Source organism: Protopterus annectens, chromosome 6.part0 (assembly GCF_019279795.1).
Source record: "Protopterus annectens isolate FY-2018-M chromosome 6.part0, PAN1.0, whole genome shotgun sequence".
Lineage (NCBI taxonomy): Eukaryota > Metazoa > Chordata > Ceratodontiformes > Protopteridae > Protopterus > Protopterus annectens.
Window position 1 is genome coordinate 1,581,171,501 of NC_056737.1, and position 18,483 is coordinate 1,581,189,983.

Consider the following 18,483-nt stretch of genomic DNA (forward strand, 5'->3'; position numbering starts at 1 on the left):
CTGACCAGAGTTCCGCTGTGGCAACCCCTAACCAGGAAAAGCCGAAAGAAGAAGAGCAACATTTTGTTATCATTGTCAGAAAAGGTAGGACTCTGCTCAAGATTAGCTTCATAGCACTCTCAGATGGATATTTGGAGAACTCCGTCATGTCTCTCTTTGTATAATCCAAGGATATCTTTGTCAAGTCATCTGCCACCACACAAGTATGATCATCATATATGTATATCTGGAGTGAAGGGACTAGAAGTCCTTAATAAGCTGTTGCATCCTGTCACCCTGAGAAGCATCTCAGCATTACTCTTTTCTTACTCAGTCTGCTTGGTGTATCTGTGTGTCTAAGTATAGAATCATCTAAAACTGGAATATTTGGTTTACTATTCTGGCCCTTTCTTCATCCTTTTTGTGTTGGATGGTGACATACCTTCTTTTGGTGTAACGCTATTGTCTATCTTATACCTTGGAGGCCTCTGAGGCTTAGGGAATGATTTTTTTAAGTGATTCAGCATAACAGTGCTTATTTTTGGTGAGTACCATGCAGATGTTCAGTGGGTATGGATACTGACATTATGTTTTGATGACAGGCTAGCCTCCAATTTTAGCAATACCTATATTGCTCACGTGCGGATTCAGTGTGTAGCAGTAAAAAGACCTTGTCAATAAATATGAGGTAGCTTGCATACTGTCTCAGTGTGCTTAAGGTTATCAGCCTAACAATATAGAAGGTGTAATGGCAGGTCTATAGTAAATGATCGAATTTCCAAAAGTTTGATTGTCATATAGTCAACACCATATGACTGAACTTTTAAAAGTTTGAACAGCTAATAAAAAAAAAAAATGACACAAATACCCTACCTGAAAGTTTTAAGCAGGGGGGGGCAAGCCCTCTGCCCCCCCCTCTCCCCCGGCTCTTTAAATATACCAACTCCGAGATCGCACTACAGTGCAGAAAAGGGAAATCTTCCCATTCCACGCTGTACGGAGATCTCTGTTAAAATGTTCGAGCTTTCAAAAGTTCGATCATATGGTTTTGACCATATGACGGTCAAACTTTTGGAAATTTGATCAACTAATATATACCCGTAAGGGCAAACTGCAGTCTCATGGTTCCAGCAGCTGTTAGTGAGCAAAGAGATTTTAGATTTTATCATTTTTATGTTTTAATAATTATAATTTGCTTAATAGGAACCATTACAGTATGACTGATATCTATAAATCCTGCTTAATAAGAATATACTACCAGGGAAGTATTGGTATTTATAGACACACACAAACATACATATATATTTTGTTTTTGCAGCAAACTCAGTTTGACTGTACAGATTTATGCAAATTTATTTGAGTTACATTTTTTTCAACTAGAAGCAGCCCAGAACTATAAAGCTCTGGCATATCTTGATAAGGAAGGGGTGTCAGTAAACTATGAGGATACTACAGTATCAAAAGGAAGAGGGTACTATATTTTAAGAAGGGGGATATGCCGCAGTTTGGTGCAGCAGGACACTTTCATTGCAGCTGAGGAATGGAGATTGCAGGTCAGAGGTAGGTGATGCTTCTGGGTTAAAGCAATGGTAGGATGTGAATAATCTTGCAAGAACCATGACTGAATGTATATATATATATATCTACAGTAAACTCTCACTTAACTGGCACCCGTGGGGATTGGTAGATGCCAGTTAAGTGCATGTGCTAGTTGCTTGAGATATGCTCTGCAATTTTTGATTGGCTCATATACCGGCATACGAGCCAATCAAAAAAGCAAAGCGGGGTCCTTTCTGTTCAACAGCAGGCTGTTCCGCACTGAACAGAAGAGGCTTCCCTTTGGGATTTTTGACTGCCTCATATGCTGGTATGCGAGCCAATCAAAAATCGTAAAGCAGAGCAACTTTGACTCAATGCAGAACTGTTCTGCATTGAGAAGTGTCTCTGCCGGTCTACAAGCCAATCAAATGCCGGTTGCTTGAGAGTGCCAGTTGCTTGAGTCCCAGATAACGGGGAGTTTACTGCATATACATTTACTGTATATATATATATATATATATATATATATATATATATATATTCACTTCAGAAGCTCGAATTTACAAAATCTCGAACTTCAAATAACCAAAACCAAAACATCGAGTTTTGTAAACTCGAACTTCTGAAATGAAACGAAAAAAAAAAAAAAAAGACAAACTGCTGCAGGGGCTTCACCCCTGCACACCTACTTAAATATACCAACTCCAAGATCGCTACAGTGGGAAATGGGAAATCTCCGCCTTGCGCTGTATGCAGAAGTGCAAAACGGAGATTTCTCATTTCCTGTCAACACCACACAAAAATAAAACATTACTACACACAGAGCGCACAAGAATCCTTGCCTCTGTGTGTACGCAATGTTTTAAGGTAAGTATACTTTTATTTTCAACACTACACATATTCGATTTACTGAAATCTCGATCATATGGTCTCGACCATACGAAATTGAGATTTCCGTATCGATTATGTGAAGTGTAACCATATATATATATATATATATATATATATCTATATATATATATATATATATATATATATATATATATATATATAGTATATGTATATATATATATATATATATATATATATATATATATATATATATATATATATATATATATATATATATATATACACATATGGGGAAATATTAAGGGGCACAAGGTTACAGTTTACTTTTAGAGTAAATAGCTTGCAACTATGGCATGTTGTGTTGCCTGCCACTGCACAAACTGCAGCTCAGAGCAACCCAAATAAACCAAGTGCAGTTGCACAACCAGCCAAGCAATTGAAAATGTACTAGTACAGTTCTCTAGCCAATCGGCTACTTTCCTAAAGGTATTCACCAGCAAAACTGTGTTCTTTCACAGATCAGTGCCATGTTCCCTTAAACAACACCAAGCATAGTGAACAGTAACAAAACAAGGACAGGCTACTCATTAAATAAATAAATGTAGCATGACTTGCTTGATGTGGCTAGGGATTTGATGAGCTGGTCACGAACAGTGCATAGATTCTCAATTATGCAGCAACTGAAACAATGTTGCACATTTCTGATTAACCCAAACAAATGGAAGAACAAAATCACATCAGTACAGCAGTCCCTTCACATCAGTATAGCAGTCCCTAGTACTATCAAATAACTATATAAGAATAAGTAATTATAATGCAATACTAAACACGAAATATCAAGATATGAAAAACACATTTTTTTGTTTTTTGGTGGAGTTTTCCTTTAAGTTATTTTATAAGATATACAAGTAACAGACTGCAATTTTCAACATTTGTCATCAGGCTCACACCTTTGGTGATGCAGAAAATGTAAGAAAATGTCACAGAAATGTCAACAGACCTACCACTGAGAGATGTTCTTTGGACTCCTAGTGCTGTGTGTCCGAACAGATTGTGTCGTTTAAGATCAGGATCCTTAAAGCACTTTCAGAGTACTGTTAGTTTTGCATGAAAATCTGGACAGAAATCTGGAACCAAGAAAACATATAATTAAATGAAATATTCAGTACCTGATGCAGATCTCATATTTCTGCAACAGTGCTTGGATTCCTTGTTCATTCAAAAACAGAAAAATTAAAACTATAAATCCTTGATATGACATCTGGCAAGTATTTCCGCAGTCAAATTTAATGAAGGGAAAATCCATTTTGTTTCTGTCTGCCTCATCCTGATTCCAGCACAGGTTTATACTTGTTGGTATGACAGTTTAATAATCCTTCCCCTGAGTGTATGCCTTCCTCAGGATTAAAGCATTATTTCACTGCAAGAGTACACGTCTATGGACCATATTTACAGAGAGGCTCAGTAGTGTGCCTGCAGTTGTTTCAGATTATAATGTCTCCATAATGGTTCAGAAGGCATGACAATGATTAGAAAATAGCATGCCTATCATGGTATAAATGTTTTATATCAGCTATGTAAATCAGTACAGATTGTTTTTCCTTGTTGTTTTAAAAAGACGCACTGTAGTGAAGGACAGGAGGGATTTTATCAGCTGTTAACTGTCTCTTGTGCAGGAAAAAGTACAGTTTTGTACCTACCATAAATGTAGATGTTCGAGGATTCCATTGCTGCAGTCCTTACTATTGGGTATAGTCCGCATCCAGTCGGCCCGAATACCAGAGTATAAGGCTGACGTCGGTCAGGGCGCATTAGACTGACGTCAGTACGTCAGGGTACTAATGCGCATGACCGGCGTCATATCCTCAGTCTTTTCTTGCCCCAGATGTCAGAAGACCCTAAAAAGACAAGGCCCAAAATACCTGCACCAAAACATGAACAATATATACAAAAATATAAGCAGGTAAATCACCTACACAACCACCCCTAAACACAGAGGGGAAGGAGGGAGGGTAAATTGGACTGCAGCAATGGAATCCTCGAACATCTACATTTATGGTAGGTACAAAACTGTACTATGTTCTTCGTCTTCCATTGCTGCAGTCCTTACTATTGGGTAGAATCCCAAAGCAGAGGTAAGGGAGGCTGGCAAATCAGAAAGAAGCAGGAGCTGACAACATGCCTTGCAAGACAGCTGTGGCAAAACCAGCCCTAGACTTAGAGTAGATAGGAAGGTGATAATGCTTAGAGAAAGTATGCACTGAACTCCAAGTAGCTGCTTCCAAAATATCCTTAGTTGCCACCCCCCGTAGAAATGCTGTTGAAGTGGCAGTAGCCCTAGTGGAATGAGGCCTAATCCCAGCTGGAACCTCCTTGCCATGATGGGAATAACAAAATGCAATGCAAAAGCCAATCCACCTAGAAATAGTTTGTTTTGACACAGGCTTGCCCTGCGAACTCAAAGCAAAAGAAACAAACAACTGCTGAGACTGCCTAAAATCCTTAGTCCTGCTTAAGTAATAACGCAATTGCCTGTGTACATCTAAAGTATGCAAAATCTTCTCCCCTTTATTTTGGGGGTCTGCATAAAAGGTAGGCAAATGAATAGTTTGGTTTAAAGCCACACTAGAAACCACCTTAGGCATAAAGGAAGGATTAGTACGTAATGATACCCTATCCTTATGGAAAATCAAAAAGGGCTCGACTGCCATAAGGGCCTGCAACTCAGACACCCTTCTTGCAGAAGTAACAGCCAACAAAAAAGCAGTCTTCCATGACAAATATTTCAATTCAGCAGTAGCCGCAGGCTCAAAAGGTTGTAGAGTAAGTTTTTCCAACACAAAATTGAGATCCCAAGCAGGAGTAGGAGCTCTACGTGGGGGTCTTATATTCTTAGCCCTCTAAGAAACTGCTTGAACAAGGGATGCGAAAACAATGGTGGGTCACAATCATAGTGAGCTGAGATTGCTGCAGCATGAATCTTGATGGAAGAGAAAGATAGACCCTTGTCCAGTAACTCAGTAAGATATTGAAGAGCCATACTCAAATTAGGCTCAGAAATCTCCAAATTCTTTGCTTTACTCCAAAATAAAAATCTCTTCCATTTTGCTGCGTACACTTTCCTTGTACTAGGTCTTCTAGCTTCCATAATCACATTTAAAACTTGTTGAGGAAGTTGAGACCTGCTGTGTTTCAACACAGAATATGCCAGGCTGTCAGAGGAAGAGAGTGAAGCTTGACATTGAGCAGATGACCGTCCTGCTGGGATAACAGATGTGGAATCAAAGGTTAAGGCCATGGAGGCTTCTTTACCAGACTCCGTAGTAGAGGGTACCAGTGTTGCCGAGGCCAATCTGGAGCTATCAAAACCATCCTTGGCCTGTCCTGTCTGACCGTTAACAGTACCTTTGAAAGAAGAGGCAGAGGTGGAAAGGCATACAGATGAAGGTTTGTCCAACTGAAAGACAGAGCATCCACTTTCCAAGCTGTGTGATGAAACCCCTTTGTGCAAAACTGTGGCAGCTGGTGGTTTAGTGGAGAAGCGAACAGATCCATGTCTGGAGTTCCCCATGACACTGTCAATTTCTGAAATACATGAAGATCCAGTTTCCACTTGTGGGGATCCATGATTTGTCTGCTTAACACATCTGCGAAGGAGTTCTGTGCTCCTGGCAGAAACCTTGCCTGAAGAGTTAAGTGCAAGCGTAGCGCAGTCTCCAATAAAATCATTGCATGCCTGCACAGAGGATAAGAATGTGTTCCCCCTTGTTTGTTGAAGTACCACATGACAGTTGTGTTGTCTGTTAGAATCAACACCTGCCCTGGAAGAAGTAACTCCTTGAAAGCCAGAAATGCGAACTGGACTGCTAACATCTCCTTTATGTTGATATGTAGATGCTGTAGTCTGGCAGGCCACTTGTCTTGTATCCACTTTGCATTTAGATGAGCTCCCCAAGCAATGTCTGAGGCATCTGTCGGTAAAATCTGACTCGCCTCTGGCCGGGTCACAGAGAGTCCCTTGTTTAGGTGACATTCCTGAGCCCACCACAAAAATACTCTTTGAAGGCAAGGTATTATTTGAATGACAGTGTCTAAATCCTGGCAGTGCTGTGTCCATACATTTTTGAGATACCATTGTAACTTCCTCATATGCAGTTTGGCATTGGGAAGCACCAGAATACAAGATGCCATGAACCCTAATGCTGGAAGGACTGTCTCTGCAGTCAGCACGGACTGATGAGATAGTTGATGGAAGTAAAGTGACAGACTCTTTCGTTTGTCCGGGGTTAAAAAGGCCATCTGGGCTGCTGTATTCAGTCTCACACCCAGAAAGCACATGTGTTGAGAGGGTACTAGACTGGACTTTATTTCGTTCACAGAATACCCTAGGCATCTTAGCACTGCTATAAGATATTCCAGATGCTGTAGAAGGTCTTCCGTTTCTTGAGCCAGAATCAGGCAGTCGTCTAAATAAGGATAGATTTGAAGTCCTTGTAGCCTGAAGTAAGCTATCACTGGAGCCAGAACCTTTGTGAATACTCTGGGCGCAGTAGATAAGCCAAAGGGCAATGCAGAGAACTGATAATGAGAATCTCCAGCTTGAAACTGCAGTTACTTCCTGTAACTTAGCCTGATATGCACATGAAGGTAAGCGTCCTTGAGATCTAAAGTTACCATCCAGTGATCTTTGCCCAGCAGGGGTAAAAGCTGTTGTAACGTCAACATCTCGAACTTGGGAATGTCCAGATAAGTGTTGAGGAGAGATAAATCCAAAAGCAGTCTCCACGTGTTCCCCTTCTCTGGTACTAGGAACATGCGAGAATAAAATCCTAGGCCCCTTTTTGACACAGGGACTGGTAGAATGATGTCCAACACCCATCTGTCTTGAGTAATTAAATCCCAAATTCCTTTGAAAAGAGACAGGTGTCCGTCCAAAGGAGCTGCCAGACGAGAATCTACTGGCAGCTGAAAAGGCAGGTCATTGGGTCTGTTTACGAAAGGACTGACCCCTGCCCTCACCAGAAGTCTGAGCAGGTGAACTCCCTGTTCTAGGCCTAAAAGAACCTTGAGCCCTGCCCCTACCACGTCTAGACCTACCCCTAGACTGGGAATCATAAGCAGGATATGTCCACCCCTTAGCAGGCCAATTTCTACTAAATTTCGGTGGCTGTACCTGCAAAAAATCTTTAACAGTTTGCATAGACTTAGCTTTGTCCTCCATTTTCTTCAAAACTGCTTCCACAGGTGAACCAAACAACACATCAGACTGTAAAGGAGCATCCAAAAGCCTTGTCTTAACATGCTCAGCCAAATTTTGATCCCTCAACCAGGCATGCCTGCGAAGAACAGAACTAGTGGCAGCCACCCTCGAGGAGGCCTGCACAGCATCAAAACCACATTGCAAAGAATGCTTGCCCACTTGTTCAGACACATAAACTAAATCCAGCAAGTCTTTACAATCAATACCTTCCGCCAAAGCATCCACCTTAGATTTCAATTGTGAAAGGAGATAATTTTGATATTTCAGCATGTGAAACTGACAATTTAACGCCTCATGGCTAGAGTGGAAGAAGTATACACTTTCTTACCCCACCTATCTAATGCCCTTGCCTCTTTGTCAGTGGGAACAGGATTCTTAACCACAGAGGCCTTAACACCTTTAGGCCCCTGAGAAACAGTTTCTGGGTCCGCCCTAGGACTCTTAAACAAATATTTGTGAGCTTCGGGCACCCTATAGTACCTATCAGGTTTAACAGGAGCAGGAGGCAAAGAATCAGGGTTCAGGGAAGCCTCTGTAAAAACATCTTCCACCACATTCAAAACAGGCGGTATAGCTAAGGGCCTATGCTGGGGTAAAAACAAGAATTCCCTAAGCCTCTTCCTGGAATCAGAGTAATCCTGGCCTTCCCATTTAAAGTGCTCCCTCATGGAATGCAGAGTCTCTGAAAATGAAAAATCCTCAGGAGGAGAAGCCAAGGAGTGGCATCATCCACATCAGAATCAGAATAATGAGGATACTCCTGCAAATCTTCCGCAGAAGATTCAGAAGCCCCTGAACCCTGTTCAAAACTGTCAAACTCTGGTTCCACTCTAGGCCTCTTATCAGGAGGGCCCATAGAACCTCTAATCATAGTAATCAAATCTTCTGCCATTTTAAGCATATGTTTCTTAGGTACAGAACCCGAAAGGCTAGGAGAAGCCCCTACTGAAGCTGAAGTTGGCCTACCTCTAAAAGAAGTTTTGGCAACAGAAGGAGAGGCTCTAACTACTTTGGGAAGAGAGGGAAGAATAGTTACCTGAGAAGCCCCCTCAGCCTGGCCTGCCTCCTGAGAGGGTACATCCTGTAACAGCAAAGTGTCTGCCTGAGACTCTATAGAAACTCCTGGCAAAACCTCTGGCTCCACTGAGCCATCCAAAGAACCGACGTCTGGGACTGCCGGTTCATCAACCCTAGGCTTCGCTGTTTTGTCCCTACGCTTCTTGGACGAAGCGGGCGTCGGAGCATCCGACGGCATTTTATAATTGCAACGCTTCCCAAACACTAATCTGGCACAGTCTAACCTCCTCTTAATAGTGCGTTTGTTAAACCTAGCACAAGAGCGGCAACCAACAACGTCGTGCTCAGGCCCTAAACAAGGTATACACAATGTATGGTAATCCCTATGAGGTATTTGTTTCCCACAAGAAATACAGTTATTCACTTTTTCTGACATCCGGTTAAATACTGAGGCAAGAAAAAACAAAAATGTTCCCCAACGGGTACTTAGCCAACTCTGATTCGGTCTGAAACTCCGGTTTCGGAAATATTTCAGAACGCCAACCTGCACTCGCAAAATTGCTTCTGCATCGGACAGCGCGGCAAAAAAGACTGAGGATATGACGCCGGTCATGCGCATTAGTACCCTGACGTACTGACGTCAGTCTAATGCGCCCTGACCGACGTCAGCCTTATACTCTGGTATTCGGGCCGACTGGATGCGGACTATACCCAATAGTAAGGACTGCAGCAATGGAAGACGAAGAACATCTAAAACATTCTTTCAAAGAAACCTTTCCTTAGTGATTTGTCTCCAAGAGCTGAAATTTGCAATGGCACTCACACTGAAAAGTTGCCCAGTAGGTTACTAAATGTTCAGCTGGCACATACAGATCACCACACTTATTTTCTGAATGTGCCAAAGAATTATGCATTCAAAAGTGTACCCTTTCAGTTTCTTACTGAGCATCAGTATAAAAGCTTCACCCAACCAATGTGCATGCGCACCATGACATTTAATTTACATAATATGTTAAAATTTATTATGCGGGAATAGTGGATACAGTCCTGCATTTCGGTATAAAGAAGATGCAAAAATAAATAAAAACAAGTAGACAGTGTTTATGTGTTCCTCACTGATGGTTTTCCCTTGGTCATTAAACACTGGTATGTACTATCTCTGCTGCCTAATACCATAGATATTGTTGTGATTGTCACAGAAAAAGATGTTCCTTTTGGTCATTGTTCCATCTGTGTGTGTGTGTGTGTGTGTGTGTGTGTGTGTGTGTGTGTGTGTGTGCACGCGCGCGTGTGCGTGCGTGCATGCGTGCGTGTGTGTGTGTGTGTATCTCAGCATTCTTTTGATAATTAACATTAGGCAACAAAAGTAACTCATGCTGACTAGAAAGGTGTGTACTCAGTACACCGTATCTCCATGCACCTGGGAAATTAACATCAGTTCTCCATGCACCTGGGAAATTAACATCAGTGGTGGATGAACAAAGTCATTGATGGTTACTGAGGAGCCAAGCGGGGGTGAGGGGTTAAGTGAAGGAGCATGGCCGGAGAGGATGGTGGGGCTTGTATGCACTCAGAAACATACAGGGTGCTACAGTCTCCATTTTGGGGACCAGAGGGACTTTGTGCTGAAGGAGGGCAGCTACTGCTGATTGTAGCCCCTTGCAGAATTCAGGGAACATCCTCCACCATCAGTCTATTGCACATAACCTCTCTAGCGCCTTACCAAGTGTGTAAATGATTAGAGCCAGGAAAGAAAAATGGAAAAAACTTTTAACCACTCTGAAGGCTCTCTGGATGATTACCTCAATCAGTAGAGTCTTGACCAGTGAAAGAAATGAGTAGACTGAGTGTCTGATGGTCAGTAGGCAGAGGTGTCAAAAATTAAAAAAAATGGCTACTAGTCCTAAGCAACAATGGAACAAAAGATGAAGTTTGATTTTTAGGATATTCTAGTTAAAACTGGTAAGCTTTGTTTTCACAAGTTCATAGTCTGTATTCCTACTTATGACCCCAAAGGCCATCTAGAAACTTGAATGCAAGGGTATGTCAGCAGTGAATTTTATATTCCTAGCAGTAGCGTATAACGTTTCTTTAAAACCTAATAAAGAACTGCATTTGCAATACTCTAAACATAATTAATTTCCAAGTTGTCATTGCCATTGTAATCAAATCCCTTTTTCCCATTGTGAGATGGGGGTCATGGTGTCATGCCAACATAACGTCTGCGTAACAGATTACCAGTTTAGTGATTTGACCCTATCAGTGCAGTTCAAGTTATCATAGCTTTTGCCTTCCATTCTGTGGTGTCACTGGATTCTTTCATGGATTTACAAATCTTAGCAGAGCTAGGCATGGAAGGCTATGTGACATGCTACAATTCAGATACCATCCCAGGCAGTAAACGAGCCAGCAAGGGGGTGTGTGTATGTGGGTAGAATGACTGGCGATTATGACTTGCCCATCTAAGAGCAACACAGTTTTGCTTGTTGTTGTTGTTGTGGTGGTGTCAGAAAGAGCCTGGGACTGGCTACAACAATGTGACAGGTCTTCGGGTACATTTGATGCATACCAAGCAGTACAGAGCACTGAAGTATGAAGTCAGAGCATTCATGAAAGCATATAGTCACTTCAGGCCCACTGCTGTACATCCCTGTTTAAATAACAAGCATGCCTGATCCACAAGAGGATGGATTAGGTTAATTAAGTAAAAAAATGTCCCCTTTTTTTGCAGTGGTACTGCAAGGCAGATATGAGTAGGGACAAGGCTCAGTCAAAAAAAAAAAAAAACAGACAGAGCTAATCACAGATCCCTGTAACAGGACTTAAAAGCTATAATTGTACATCTGAATCTCTGTTGATAATGGGGGCAAAAATCATCTAGAACCACAGCATTATTTAATTAAGGTCAAAACATTCTTTCCCTATACAAAACCATTAATAATAATTACATGTAAGAATTGTGTCCATCTTTATTGGAAAATGTACACTGACCACTCTGTATTCAAATTTATTGATATCCTCTGAAAAGCTTAACTGTTATATATTTTGTTTTATTCATTTACATATTCACACTATAAAAGAGTATGGAAATAGTACTGTAACTCAAGCAATAGATCATCAGAAGACAGCAGAGTTATTTACTTTACATTCGTCCCTGAATTTATATATAATTGATGAAACAAACTTAGTGCATGAACCACAAATCAGCACACAAGTGCACGGAATCACGTTGAAAAGACACCTTCCCCACAGTCCAGCACTCTGCAGGCAAGAATATTCATTATAACAATTCTAGACGATTTATTTGAAATATTAGTGAAAGCAGTCTGACTGAAATACAACGATCACATACTAGTTTCGCCCACTAGTGTCATCAATGTAATACAGTCAGGCATGTACAGCACATGGGTTCATAAGTCAGTAATTTAAAGTGATATTTTCACAATAAATATAATTCATTAACATTTACAAAAACACTTATCTTACTAAGACAACTAACTAGTTCTAAGTTTCATCGCAAAACAATACTAAAACATAAATATTTAATAATGCAGTTTGATCACAAGGAACACCAATAAGATATATTAAATTCAAAACAGCCTCTAACACTCCCTCCCACACACATATTCATTAAGCCCTGGTATATATGTACCGCCTAGGTTAATAATCCACAACCTTTCTTTTTGATCCACAGTTTTGTGTTTAGTGAGATTAGATAACTCTTAACCTAACACCACATCAATGCCAAAAAAATAAAATGTGCCGAATTATGTTCTTGTTGGTGCTTGGATAGAGTACTTCTAGACTGTTTACATTTAGTATTACTCACATGCACAGCTGTCCTTTGCTTAAAGGGTCGAGAAGTCTGACCGACATAAAAAGGTCTGCACTGGTACACTGCCGTATGCACAACTCATTCTGTACTAAAAGTGATTAAATACCTGATATTAAACACCTTTGATGTATTTACAGATGTAAAGGATTTAGTTTTGGAATAACCTTGCAGTAAACACAATTACCACAATGGATACTGCCATAGGGCAATTTTTTTATCATCTTCTGTTTATTAGCATCAATTTTAAAACCCAAAAGGTATAAACCTATATTTTTATCTCTTTGATATCCAAAATGACAGCATTCATCTAAACATTGTTCAAAAAACACATCTGTTTTTAACTAATGTTGTTCTGTCTTTCGGCTTTTCCCGGTTAGGGGTCGTCACAGTGGAATTCCGGTCCACTAATGATTGGTAGTTGATTTTTACGTGCCGAGTTACCAGCCCTGATGCACAACCTTCAACGAAGGTATGCCCATTCACGCATGTCTCCACGCAGAAGATGCTCTAGCTGAGAATCGAACCGGACAGTGTCTTACTGTGAGGCAACAACACTAATGCAGCACCACCACCGCAGATACATCTGTTTTTAACTAATACTGATATTTATTTTTCACCTCACGTATTTTAAATGTATTGGTCCCATAAGTGGTTATCAATCAAGGTGTGGGTAAATATTTACTTGATTCACAAACCTTTTGGGCAGGTTGCAAAAATTCATCCGGTACTTACGTATTATCGCAACCACATTTCTAACCGATAATATGTAAGTAGTAAACATTCATATGCCGTTCAAGTGTCGACTGTATTATTTCAAGTTATTGTGTAAATTTGAAGGTGTATAACCATTTAAAAATGTAAACCCACATTTTTAGGCTGTTGTCCTCACGTTATTGTAGGGTTTCGGCACATTTCTTGGGAGTCAAAGTTGACAGGAGTGTCTGTCATCTTTACGGAATTCCCAAAGTTTCCCTTCACTTATGGCAGAAAGGTAAATGTAAAAGCTAGAATTGGTAATATCCTTTTGCAGACTGTGACATGTTCCAAAAGTACTATTTCTGTAGTCAGAAATTAAATGGGCTCTTGGACGTTACTGCTGGTTCCCTTCCTACTGCATATGAGTGCTCCAGCATCCCTAATTCCCACTTGTGCCTCGCTGCCATTGCACCTGTTACAGACCTGTCAACGGTCCAGCTTTTCGCACAATGTCTACCTTTTTACCACATATTTTTGGCCTGCCCCTCGTAAAATGTGTAACTGTCTACCAACTCACCAAGTGAGCAGGATGTTCTAAGAATGGAAGTCAGTAGGTAATGATATACACATGCCGTATATGTATCAGCAGGCAGGTTACTTTTACTTTTCATTAAGTGTCGTCGGCAAAACATGCTGCCCAGGAAGAGGAATTTTGTCATTATTCCTGTTTCTGAAACAATGTGATATAAACTAATTTGGAGTTTTCACATCCCTTCTGAGCTGGAGAAACAGCTGCTCCGCGATGACATTACGAATTACAGCAGGTGAGACATGTGGTTGCGATAATACGTAAGTACCGTTCATCCCTTGATTTATCGGAAGCAACAATATGGGCCTACCTTACTTCTGCTTTACTACACCTTTTATTAATAAATATCATCTCCATTTTTTAGCTTCTGTTTCAAATGAATTTAAGGAACTACAAATTCGCCTAACTCTCATAAACTGTGCTGCTGGTATGTTTTTTATAGCATGCTTAGGATGACAACTCATGGCCTCTAGTATTAAATTCTTAGTAAAAGGCTTTTGATATAGACCTGTAGCAATCGTACCATCAATGAGCTTAGTCACACTCACATCAAGTAAGTCTATACTAAATAAACCAGCCTTACCTATAAATACCAAACCAAAGACATTAGAATTCATATAACTAACAAAATGTTTCCATAGAGGACCAAACCACACACACCAACAATCATTCAAAAAGCGATGCCACATATTTAAATACTTTTTGAAAGTGTTATTCACATCATAGATTAAATTTAATTCCAGATAACCCATAAACAGATCTGCACAGATGGGAGCAAAAGTAGCACCCATTGCAGTACCTTTAACCTGCAGATACTGATCACCCTTATAACAAAACACATTGTGTTCAAGAACTAGACCTAATAACTTTAACAAAAACTCAACATGCTGCTCAGAATACAACCCAGGAAAAAGGGAGCCAATATTTAATTGCCAGTATGCCTTCCGCGTGTGGTATGCTTGTGTACAAAAATTGCACGCCTAATGCACACAGGTATGAATTATTGGACACTTGTAGGTCATTCATAAGTTTCAAAAATTCAGTAGTGTCTTTAAGTTGAGCCCTCACCAAATACAATAATGGTTTTAATTGGCACTCTAAATAAACTAACTGTAAGGCAGCCACGTGCAGAAACAATTGGTCTCCCTGGTGGATTAGTATTAGATTTTTGTATTTTGGGTAAAATATAGAACCATTACGGTTTAGGATTATCCACACTAAGTAGTAGCAATAATGCATCCAAATGACACCCCTATTTTTTTGCCACAGCCAAAAATCCATCAATAAAACATTTAAAGTCCAGTCCTGGGTCAATTGGCATCCTGTAATATTAAACAGCATCATTTAACCGTCTTTTTACATCCTTATCACAATCCATAGAGTCCCATAAGACTATTGCACCACCTTTATCAGCTTTCAGTATAACAGCATTTTCATTTTTAATCAAGTTATCTAAAGCCATCTTATGATTTTATTCAAATTATTATTATTATTATCATTATTGTCATATTATATATATATATATATATATATATATATATATATATAAATATAATTAATTATTATTATTATTATCAGCGAACTTGCAAAGGTGCATCCAGGAGTGCCTTCTCAGAGCGATTCCTGTACCAGCTGCCCTACTTGCACCATTAGCTGCATATGAAATGAGCTGCGTAGAGGAGTTGACTACTGAATTTAAGGTAGCAAGCTGGGCAGTCATCTTGTCTGTAAGTCCTTGAGCTGTGGAACCTTGGAGTGAATCTTCTAGATACTTTAGGAGATCCCTCTGAAGTCTGGTAAAATGGGTCAAATAGTTCAGCGACCTGAGTGTAAAAGCCGCTGACGGAAAAGTCCGCTTCCCATAACTGTCCATCATTCAAGACTCCTTATTTAGTGGATGGACAGATGAAGTCTCAGCTAACTTCTTTTTGTTGTCCGCCGCCATAACCATAACTTCTACTGCGACACCTTTGTTTAAAAGGTCTTTGTCTGACGGAGCCATTATAAATTTGCTAGGCCTCCTCGGAACAGGTTCCATGGATTCTGGAGAGCCCTATGCCTTTCAACTAATAACATTGAGGAGCTGGTCGAAGGACGGAGATACCCAAGAGGTGGAGGGTCGAGAACTAAATGCCTCCTCGTATACGGAGTCATCTTCAGAAGGGGTGAGGGTCTTCCAGCTACCTCTCTGCTTCAGGATCTCTAGGATGTCCGAGAAGGAGACATCCTCAGAGGGTGACCATGGGGACCCTTCTGAATCATCCAAGTCTGTATCTGAAGTGACTGACTCCTCAGGGGAGTCTAGATATTTCCTCTTACATGTTCTCTTCCGAGGGACCTCTCCAGAGGGATCCTCTGGGAAGGTTTCGGAAGACAGGGACTCACCCAATGGGGCATCCTTTGGCATTGGTTCTCTATGCCTGGTGGGGAGGGATGGTATTGAGGCAGACACTGGCACTTTTGGGGGAAGACTGCTAGGATCCGTGAGTAGAGCAGTCGAGAGTAACAGCACACTCTTCATAACCCTGAAGGCACCACGACCCAGGCCTGAGGAATCTTCCAGCTCCAAAGAGCCAAGAAACCCCTCTCGCACCAAGGAGGTGGGCTCCAAGGCAGACATAGGCATCAAGCTAACCCGTACCAATGCCCCGAGATGTAGATTCAGATCCGACAGGGGTCCGATCCGACTCTCCTCCCCAGACCTGATGGGGGAGCCTCAGCTTCCAGACCCTTTGACTGAAGATGGTACCGAAGAGGTCAGAGCAGAAGTCGGGACCGAAAACCTTGAGGTGAGTCTCAGACTTGATGGTTTCACCACAAACACATCCAAGCACTCCAGCTCCGAAACCACTTGGGTCGGTGGAGGAATAGAAGACAGGGCAGAAGCAGAAGTCAGTTCCAATTCCTTTTGGGCTGGACTGGAAAGGATCTTGGCTAGAGCCGGAGTCTGAAGCAACCTCTTGAGCACCTGCTCCATGTTGTCATCCGATAGACTCCTGGATGATCAAGAGGACAGGGCCAAGGATTTTATACTGCCAGCCACAGACTGTAAGATGGGTGACTGAGGGACTGAGGAGACCAGCTCCATATATGACTCCTAGTCGGTTCCGACAAAACTAGTGGAACCAAAGGAGCAGTCTTTCTGGGCCTGAAAGTCTTCGGGTCCAAGGTCGAATCCTTTGATAGCTTTTTAGCCGGCTCAGAAGCGGGAGCCAAAGAAGAAGCTGTTTTAGTAGACTTGTCCGATTTTGTTGACTGGGATGATTTTAAAGAGTCCTGGTTCCCTTCTAGAGCCTCAGCAAATGGAAGCAATGCCTTAATCATCAGTTTGTTTCTTCATTCCTGCAGTACCCTGGAACTGACACCATGACAGATGGAACATGAGTCTTTGAGGTGCACCGCACCTAAACAGCAGACACAACTAGTGTGACCGTCGGTTAAGGACATTTTCTGAGCACAGGAGTTGCACGTTTGAAGCCTGACTGCTTCATTTCTTTGCCTTCCTTGGACATAGTAACAAAAACACAACAACAACAAAGAACACTACCCATTAACTAGGTAAGAGATAGAGATAATAATGCTAGCAAAAAACTATCAAGCTATCAAACACCTCACTAAAACAAAAGGTAATTATATAACTTCTACTCTACTTTTTTTTTTTTTTTTTTTTTATTTCAACACTCAAGCAGGGGAGAGAAAGCGGCTAGAGGAGAAGTCTCTAACTAAAATGACGATCCTCTCTAGCCAGACTAGATGTCTCTAACTTAAATGACGAAACCTCTTAGGAAGGGGCAGAAGGAAGGAAAGAGTTGCCCTCTAATTTAAAAGGACAGATGGGTTCGTTAAAGTTTTAAAATTTTAAAAGATGGAACAAGGAGTTGTAGGCCTAGCGAAAGTGATGGCCAGCCACAACAAACACAAAAACAAGAAAACTTAGGAATTCACAACAGTGAAACCTAAAAACAATGTCAGTTAGCAACACACAACAATATATATATAAATTATTTCGAAATAAACGACTAAATGAATAACATCCAAAAAAGTATTTTACTTAGCCTGAGCCTAGTGAGAAGCACCCGATCTAGTTTAGCAGCAAACGAGATCTGGGTTATCTTCCTTAAGCATGAACTGATAGGGTATAGCCTCAAGCCAGTTGAAGCTCTCAAGCTTTAGTATTAGGCTAAATTGGAACCAATGCTTGGTTCCGAACCCAACCAGCAAGAATGAAGGCGAGACAGAACAACATAACATTAATGGTTTTAATTGGCACTCTAAATAAACTAACAATGGTTCTGTAAGGCAGCCACGTCCAGAAACAATTGGTCTCCCTGGTGGATTAGTACTAGTTTTTTGTATTTTGGGTAAAATATAGAGCCATTATGGTTTATGATCATCCACAATAATTTGTAGCAATAATGCATCCAAAATGACACCCCTATGTTATGCCTCAACCAAAAATCCATCAATAAAAGATTTAAAGTCCAGTCCTGGGTCAATTGGCATCCTGTGATATTAAACAGCATCATTTAACTGCCTTTTTATGTCCTTATCATAATCTATAGAGTCCCATAAGACTATTACACCACCTTTATCAGCTTTGAGTAAAACAGCATTTTCATGTTTAATCAAGTTATCTAAACCCATCTTATGACTTTATTCAAATTATTACTATAATTTTAAAAACAATATTTTGACTCAGATGAAATTCTCAGAGCA

At 40.8% G+C, this 18,483-nt stretch overlaps 1 protein-coding gene across 3 annotated transcripts in view; it reads right to left on the reverse strand.

Moving 5' to 3' along the window:
* Nucleotides 1-18,483, reverse strand: part of LOC122804862 — a 1,319,203-nt gene that overhangs the window by 888,951 nt on the left and 411,769 nt on the right. For 2 of the 3 annotated variants that reach the window (XM_044075029.1, XM_044075028.1), the window contains exon 2: nucleotides 3,375-3,497. The exons of the other annotated variant lie outside the window; for it this stretch is intronic. The gene's annotated coding sequence lies outside the window, so the exon portion shown is untranslated. The remainder of the gene's footprint in view (nucleotides 1-3,374; nucleotides 3,498-18,483) is intronic. 3 annotated transcript variants of the gene reach the window in all.